At 42.1% G+C, this 7,739-nt stretch overlaps 1 pseudogene; it reads left to right on the top strand.

Annotated features, from left to right (window-relative positions):
- The first annotated feature begins 5,127 nt into the window (after window positions 1–5,127).
- On the top strand, window positions 5,128–7,014 carry LOC102485063 (RING finger protein 145 pseudogene; annotated as a pseudogene).
- Window positions 7,015–7,739: the final 725 nt, after the last annotated feature.

The following is a 7,739-nucleotide window of genomic DNA, read 5'->3' as shown; positions in this document are numbered from 1 at the left end:
TTTACTCCAAAAAAAAAGTTATGGGCAAAATGGAATTAATGTATGAATTAATTCTGGTGCAAAAAATTAATGAAATCCACGCGTAGTTTATTTTATTTTTTAATTTTTGCTTTGGACATGTGCACTCACTGGAGAAAGGTAGAGATAGAAGAGGAGAGAGAGAAAGCACCCCCTCACCCCTGGAGAGAGAAGACCATGCCACCGTCCATTTTCCTCTCAGGATCTTGGGCACACACACACACACACACACACACACACACACACACACACTGTGTTTTTCAAGCTACTGGGTCTAGGACTCGAACCACTCAGTTGGGAGGGATCCAGTTGCCTTAACTACCATGCTGCCTTGTGGCCTCATAATTTTTTCTTAATATCCATTTCCACAAACTTTTGAAGACCCCTCTTATGGGGAATGTAGATGCTCTGACTTGGGTGGGGACAATGACAAAAATAGAGCTGTTCACAGATAAGACGGGATCCCAGACACAGAGCTGAGGCAAAGGAGGAACAACTGGGATTTAGATGTCACTCCCAGGAGCAAGGGGACTGGTGAAAGGAAGGGAGGCAGCAGATCAGTTTGAGGAACTGGGTTTGGACAGAGAGGATGTAAAGGAGGCTGGGCCTCTATGGACACCAGTGCTTCCTGGCTCAGTGGGGCCCTCCCTGGGTACCAGAGCCTGCTGCTGCTGAAAACCTGCATATCTGGGCAGGGGCAGCAGCAGGGGGAGTGCAGGGCAGGGCAGGGCAGAACAAAGGCAGGGACAAGGGGCGGGCAGGACAGGGTCCAGCTGCTGGTGGATGTTTGCTCCCACAGCTGAGCTGGACAGGAGGGAAGGTCGGGGTCAGGGTGTGTTAGAGGTAAGGAGAAAGCACGTGTGTTCTTTTCCCAGCACAGGGAGGATAGGCACCCGGTGGGGAAAAAGCTTTGCACCCATGCCACATTCCTACTCTGTTGTCTTTGGCATTCATTGACATCATTGGCATTGCTTCTGCTGACAGGACAGAGCAGAGAAGACTAGCTAATCTAAATAAGGAGGGAAGGGTTTCCAGGGACAGTCTCAGAACCGGAAATGAGTGTCAGGGGGTAGACCCAAGGGCTCTAACCCAGCACTTTCCCAGAATCCAGGACAAACACTTGTTTCTTTTCTGAAGGACAAAGGTGGCAGAAGCTTGACTCACCAGAGCGTGACGTCTGAGAGTTGCTGATCGCCTGCTGTTTCATTTCCATGTGGACCCAGAGAACGCCAAGAGACTGCGTATCATCCCTGTGACTGTCCTAAGAGTTCTTCCTGCCTTTAGAAAAATCGTGGTTTCTGATTTACCTGTAGTCGATCATGTCCATCTTCTTGTGGTACAGCGTGGTATTTCAAAGTGTGAGTGCAGAGCGCAGTAACTGAATGAAGGATAGAGGGATGTTCATCTTCAACAATATTAAATGTTACGTCGTGCACGTTCAGTAATTGTTCTACTAGTTTTTAGTTTCCCTTTGGAAGTATATATTGAATTGTCAGCCACATTTTCCACTCTGCTGTGATGCCGCGTTCTATATCTTTCCTGTTCATTTACATGCATTCCTGTATCTGTTAGTCATTTTCTCCTGAACTTTCCACCCTCTTACACCCTCTTTCTGCATTCATCAACCACCCCAAGAATCTGTAGAAAAAAGGGGGCCAGCCCGCAGTGTGGTGTTTGGGACAACTCTGTCCCACATGCTGACTTTGGGTTTGAATCCCAGACCTGGTAACTGGAAGGGCATGCTGGGCACGTGTGTGTATGTCCCTGAAATCCCAAGATGAGTCTGGAGAAGAAGGGATTGTGGTATGGCCATCCCTCTTAGAGGGTGATTTCTCACTTTCCTTCTCATTCTCTACCTCCAGGGTACATGTGCCCTATGGCAAAACTAAAAATAAGAATAAAAAGAAAAACTTCCCAATTCCACTGTCTTGGTAATAGCTGGTTTTGTTGGTGGTCTATCTTGGGCATATCTGAACCACTAAGTGATATATTTAAAAATGTTTACGGCTGTAGTACTTGCAATAGCCTCCAACTGGAAAACAAGAGATGTATATTCCATTGTGAATTCTGTGCAGTAGTGAAAAGAATATTGTACAGACCACAGCAACACAGATATCTTGCATCTGTATGAAGTTCAAGAAAAGGCAAAACTACTTGATCGTATTAGAACTCATCGTACTTAATATTAAAACTTATTTCAAACAACGGAAATTAAAACGATGAGGGTTTTTTGGGGAGATGTTTTTGCTATTGGGTGTGTGCACTTGCCAGAAAGAGACAGAGATACAGAAAGTAAGAAATCATCCCCTAGGGGGATGGCCATGCCACAATCCCTTCTCCTTCAATCTCCTCTCAGGATCTTGGGCAAACATGCACACGCGCCCAGCATGAGTTTAAGCCACTGGGTCCTGGACTCGAACCGTGGTCGACTACAAGGGAGTCCAGCGATATAGACATTACGCCAACTGCTGGTCCCAAAATAATGACTTGTAAAAAATTTACCTTATTTATTTAGTTAGTTCATTTTTTAATACAGTACAGCTGTGCTAAACAGAGGCAGAGAGAAAAAGACGTGGAGAAAGAAAATGAGAAATCACCCCCCCCAGGAATGTTGGCTACGCTGCAGTCCTTTCTCCATCTTCCTGTTCGGATTTTAGGCATGCATACACTTGCACTGGCATGTTTTTCTTTCTTCTCTCTCTCTCTCTTTTTTCCCCATAGTGCTCGGTGGAGACAGAGAAAGGGAAAGTGAGAAATCACCTCCAGGGGGATGGCCACACTGCAATCCCTTCTCCTATTCTCTTTTGGGGTCTTAGGAATACACGCACATGCACCCAGCTTGATTTTTGAAGGCTCTAGGTCTGGCACTTGAACCATTCAGAGTAGGCTATGTGGGAGCCCAGCAACGTAACCACTATGCCATCTGCTGGCCCCTTGACAGGCTTTTCAAGCCACCGAGTCCAGGTCTCAAACCATGAAATCATCCATGTGGGATTCAGTCCTTACACCACACTACCAGCTGGGCCTAAAACAAAGACTTTTTAGAAATGCATTTTGTTCATATTAGAGAGTAAGTGCACATGCCAGAGAAAGAGAGAAAAGCACCTCGGCAGGGTCTCATCACAACCCAACCTCCTCTTCCCAACATGCCAGCTCGTCAGGATCATGGGTACACATGCCCACATTAACACACCCTGTGTGTTTTCAGGCTGACCCTGGAATCAACCCATGGTCGGCCATGTGGTTTCCAGCACTGCAGTTCAGTGACCATGCCACTAGGCTAACCAAAACAATGACATTTTATGTGGGTGTGGAAAGAGTAGACCACTGAAAGAGAAAAGAACCCAGAAATATACCTGAGAATATCTGAAAATGTGATCCCTAATGATATGGCAGGAAATAACAATGCAGAGTACACTAATCGCGGAAGGGCGGAGGGATAATTGGTTAGCTGTAACAAAAAGTGGATCTCTGTTTAACATAATATTATGGGTTGAATTGTGTTCCCCAAAAAAGATAGGATATTTTTTGTTTCTTAAAGTTCATTTATTTGGGGGCTGAGTCTGTGGTCTGATGGTAGAGGGAATCTGATCCCATATCATTGACCATGTAGTTCAAATCCTGACCCTGGCAGTTTGGGAAAATAAAACATGCCTGGCATGTGTACGTGTGTGTCTGAAATTCCAATGGGAGGGAAAAATCAATGGGAAGTTGTGGTCGTGATGATCACACCCACAGACTGGAATGCCCTTTTGAAAACCCCAACACTTGGAAGCAAGTCTGAGGCACTGGAACAGTCCACAGAACTTAATGACATATGAATTAGAGGAGTAAGAATGGCCTCACTCTGATCATGTAATGTTTTAGTCAAAAGTGATAAAATTCTGTTTCATTAGTTCAGTCTTATTTAATTAATCACTCTTCTGCTGAATTTACTGTTGTTGGATCTTTCCATTTAAATTCTGGTGTTTTATTTTATTTTATATTTTATTTTATTTTTTGAGAGTTTTTTGCGATAGGGTGCATGCACTCGCCAGAAAGACAGAGAGAGACAGAGAGACAGAAAGTGAGAAATCACCCCCCAGGAGAGATGGCCATGCCACAATCCCTTCTCCTCCACTCTCCTCTCAGGATCTTGGTCATGTATGCACTTGCACCTGGCGTGAGGTTAAGCCACCAGGTGGGACTCAAACCACATTTGACTACATGGGAGTCCAGTGATGTAGCCATTACACCAACTGCTGGTCCCTCTATTTAAATTCTGGAAGTTAACATTCAACATTATTATTGATCTTTCTGGCCTTGTCCCTGTTGTTAAGTTGGCCATTTTCTTGGTTGTTTTTGTTCTCTTATTTCTGTGAGTCTGTTTTTAGTTTTCCTGGTATAGAACTCTCTTCAGAACTTCTTGGAGAGCTGGTATGGTGTTGGTAAATTCTTTCAGGTTTTGCTTGTCTGAGAATGTTTTTGTCTTTTCTTCCCATATGACAGATAATCTTGCCAGGTATAGTATTCTTGGTTGAAATTGTTTTTCACTTAACACTTTGAATATATTTTACCATTCTTTCCTTGCTTGCATTGTTTCCAATGAGAGGTCCTGATGGGACATCCTATGTAAGTAACTTGACATTTCTCTCTTGCCAATTTTAGTATCTTGTCTCTGTCTGTGGTTTTAGTCAATCTGGCTATGATGTGCCTTGGAGAAGATCTTCTTGGATTGATTCTATTTGGGATCATTTGTATTTCTTGGGTCTGTATATTTGAATGTCTCTCTAGATTTGGAAAGTTTTCTTGCAGGACTTCATGGAATAGATTATCAATGCCCTTATTAGTTTCTTCACCTTCTGGGATACTGATTATCCAGATGTTTGGGCATTCAATGGTATTTAGTATTTCTCATATATTAGTCTTATTTTTGTGGGTTATTTTCTCATTCTTTTTGGTGAAATTTTCTAGGTCAGAGGTTTTGTCTTCTTTTTTTTTTTTTTTTTTTTTTTTTTTTTTTTTTAGAGGTTTTGTCTTCTATATCTGAGATTCAATCTTCTGCTTCTCAAGGGAGGTTTTGATTTCCTATATTACAACCTTCACCTCTAACAGTTCTGTTTGATTCTTTTTTAAAGAGGTCCTAATCTTCTAGTATCTTATACTCTTGCTAAGTCTGTGTATAAAGAACTGATTCCAAAACACAAAAAAACTTTTAAAAAATTGTTTCAGGTAGTAAAGGCATATGGCCTTCTAGCCTTGGGAATGTCCCTGTGGAATCAACTGATAGTCCTGTTCTTTTCATGGTTTTCTGATTCATCTTATTTATTTTTCAGATTTACGGCTATTTCATAGCCAAGAGTAGCCTACATTACATGAGAGGCTTCTTTTCCTTTTTCTGACAAGCGTAGCTGAATGACACAGCACTCTTACTTTCTTTTGCATTTGGTCTTCATGCTTTCTTCCATTGTCTTGGGTGTTCTGACACTGCAAGTTCTACTCACAAGGTTATCAAGTTTTCATGGATGATTCTGCCATGAATGAGGCCGTGACAGAAGTAACATTATTAATCCCGGCAGTGTAGGCTGCGCTGATTACACAGGTTGTTCACAAGCATTCCTAAGTATTACCATTTTTGTTGTTGTAACTTCTACCCTGCAGTCTGTGTTAGATTCACCTTTTGTCTTGGAGATGGGAGCACCTAGAGACAAGTGTTTATAGAGACACTTCTGTGCTGTAAGCCTTTGTTTATTTTTACTGGCTATTGGCGTCTGCCCCAGGGCTTGCCTTGAGCTGAATCATAATCAGGAGGCTGATGGTGAGTAAGAGAAATAGGAAGAGAAAGAGGAAGCCCTTCATCTCAAGAACTGGGGAATAGGAAAGAGACAGAGTAGGAGTGGACACAGGCAGCCTGAGCCTAGGTAGCTCAAGCAACTTGTGCTACAACTTGAGCCACCCAGACAAACTGGGCATCTTTTTTTTATAGTACAAGGCAACACTACATATGCATATTTTATGACATTCCATAGATATGTTGATGTGTTACAGACAATAAAAAGCAGGTAACAAATCTATAAGGGCTTAGACATACTGGGCCAGGTGTATCCCTTGGTGATAATTCCATCAAGAGAAAATCCTATTATCATCTTTTCTAATGGAGAGAAACCTAGCTGCAGGTGTGGGGAAGAAACATAAGCTAAAGAATCTCCCCATAAGGCAGGCACCACCATACCCAGAGAAGGCTAAATAATCTTACAGATGAAGAGCAGGGATTGGACTTTACTAACTGGGGTCAAGATGTTTCCTGAAGTCCATCAGATGTGTCTGTTGGAACAGCCCTAGCGATTTCTACCCTTTTCTCTGCCTGCAGCGAGGGTCAAGGCAAGGACAAGTTGCAAGGTTCTCCCAAAGCCTAAAGGGACGGTGGTGTTTGTTCAGAGCGTGTATCCACATCTCAGGGTCTTTCTCCAAACGTGTCCCTACAACTGGTATTTCCTTATGTAGCTTATATAATTTGCTAGTTTTTTTTTTTTTCACATGAATTTTTGTCTGCTTATCATTATTTCCAGCAGCATTCTCATCTCTGTTAAGGTTCTGGGAATATTTTTTATTTATATCTGATTGATGGTTGAGGATTTCAGAAAAGAGTCAGTAGAAAACATGGATGGTATCATCTACCGTTTGAATGACCCTAATCAACTACAGCAGTCTCGTGTGGTCCTCTGCGTGGTGGCCTAAGGAGTCTCAGAGACTTTCTCTGGAGAATGGACAATGATGGGTTCAATGATCATTCATGTCTACTAGGAAGTGTGGCTTCAGGCTCAGCTGCAGTGAAAGAATTTTCTTTCCTACAGGGATGCTGTGAATAAGATTAAATTGTTCCTCATGGCTACTTAACACTACCTAGAGAAATATAGTATTTCTGTTACCTGTTACCAGGACATAACATCTGCTGTGACATTACAAGAAAATTATAGGCCAATGTCCTTGATGAACAGATGTGAATATCCTCAATAAAATATTAGCAAACTGAATTGAACAACACATTAAAAGGATCACCTATCATGATGAAGTGGGATTTAGCCCAGGGATACACGGATGGCTCAACACATACAGATCAATAAATGCAATACATCACATTGACAGAAAGAACAAAAATTATATAATCATTTCATCCAGTGTATAAAAAATATTTGGTAAAATCAATATCCTTTCATGACAAAAACTCTCACCAAATTTGGCATAAAAGTGATGTACCTCAACACAATAAAGGCCATATATGAGAAACCCACAACTAACATTATAGAGATGAAAAACCCACAACTCACTCATTTCCTCTAAGATCAGGAATAAGACTAGCATACCTTCCCTCACCACTTCTATTAAGCATACTATTAGAATTCTTTGTTGGAGGGATTGGGCAAGAGAAAGGCACCCAGGAGACCAGCGGGTGGTACAGTGACTGGGCTGCTGAATCCCACATGGCTGACTACTCAGTTGGTTCTCTGGTACAGCTTGAGAAGCATGCTAGGTGTGTGTACCAACATCCCAAAGGGAGAAAAAAGAAGAGATTGCAGCATGGCAACCACCCTGAGGAGTAATTTCTTAATTTTTCTCTCTCTCCCCCGCACCCAGTGAACACATTTGTCTTACAGCAATAACCTAAAGATTATAAAAAAGAAATAAAAGGCATTTAAATGGAAAAGACAGAAATGAAATTGTCCTTGCTTGTGCTATTATGA

Source organism: Tupaia chinensis, unplaced genomic scaffold, assembly GCF_000334495.1.
Source record: "Tupaia chinensis unplaced genomic scaffold, TupChi_1.0 Scaffold000014_1, whole genome shotgun sequence".
Lineage (NCBI taxonomy): Eukaryota > Metazoa > Chordata > Mammalia > Scandentia > Tupaiidae > Tupaia > Tupaia belangeri.
The sequence above is the reverse complement of the archived record's forward strand: the minus strand, read 5'-3'. Positions and strand labels throughout refer to the sequence as shown.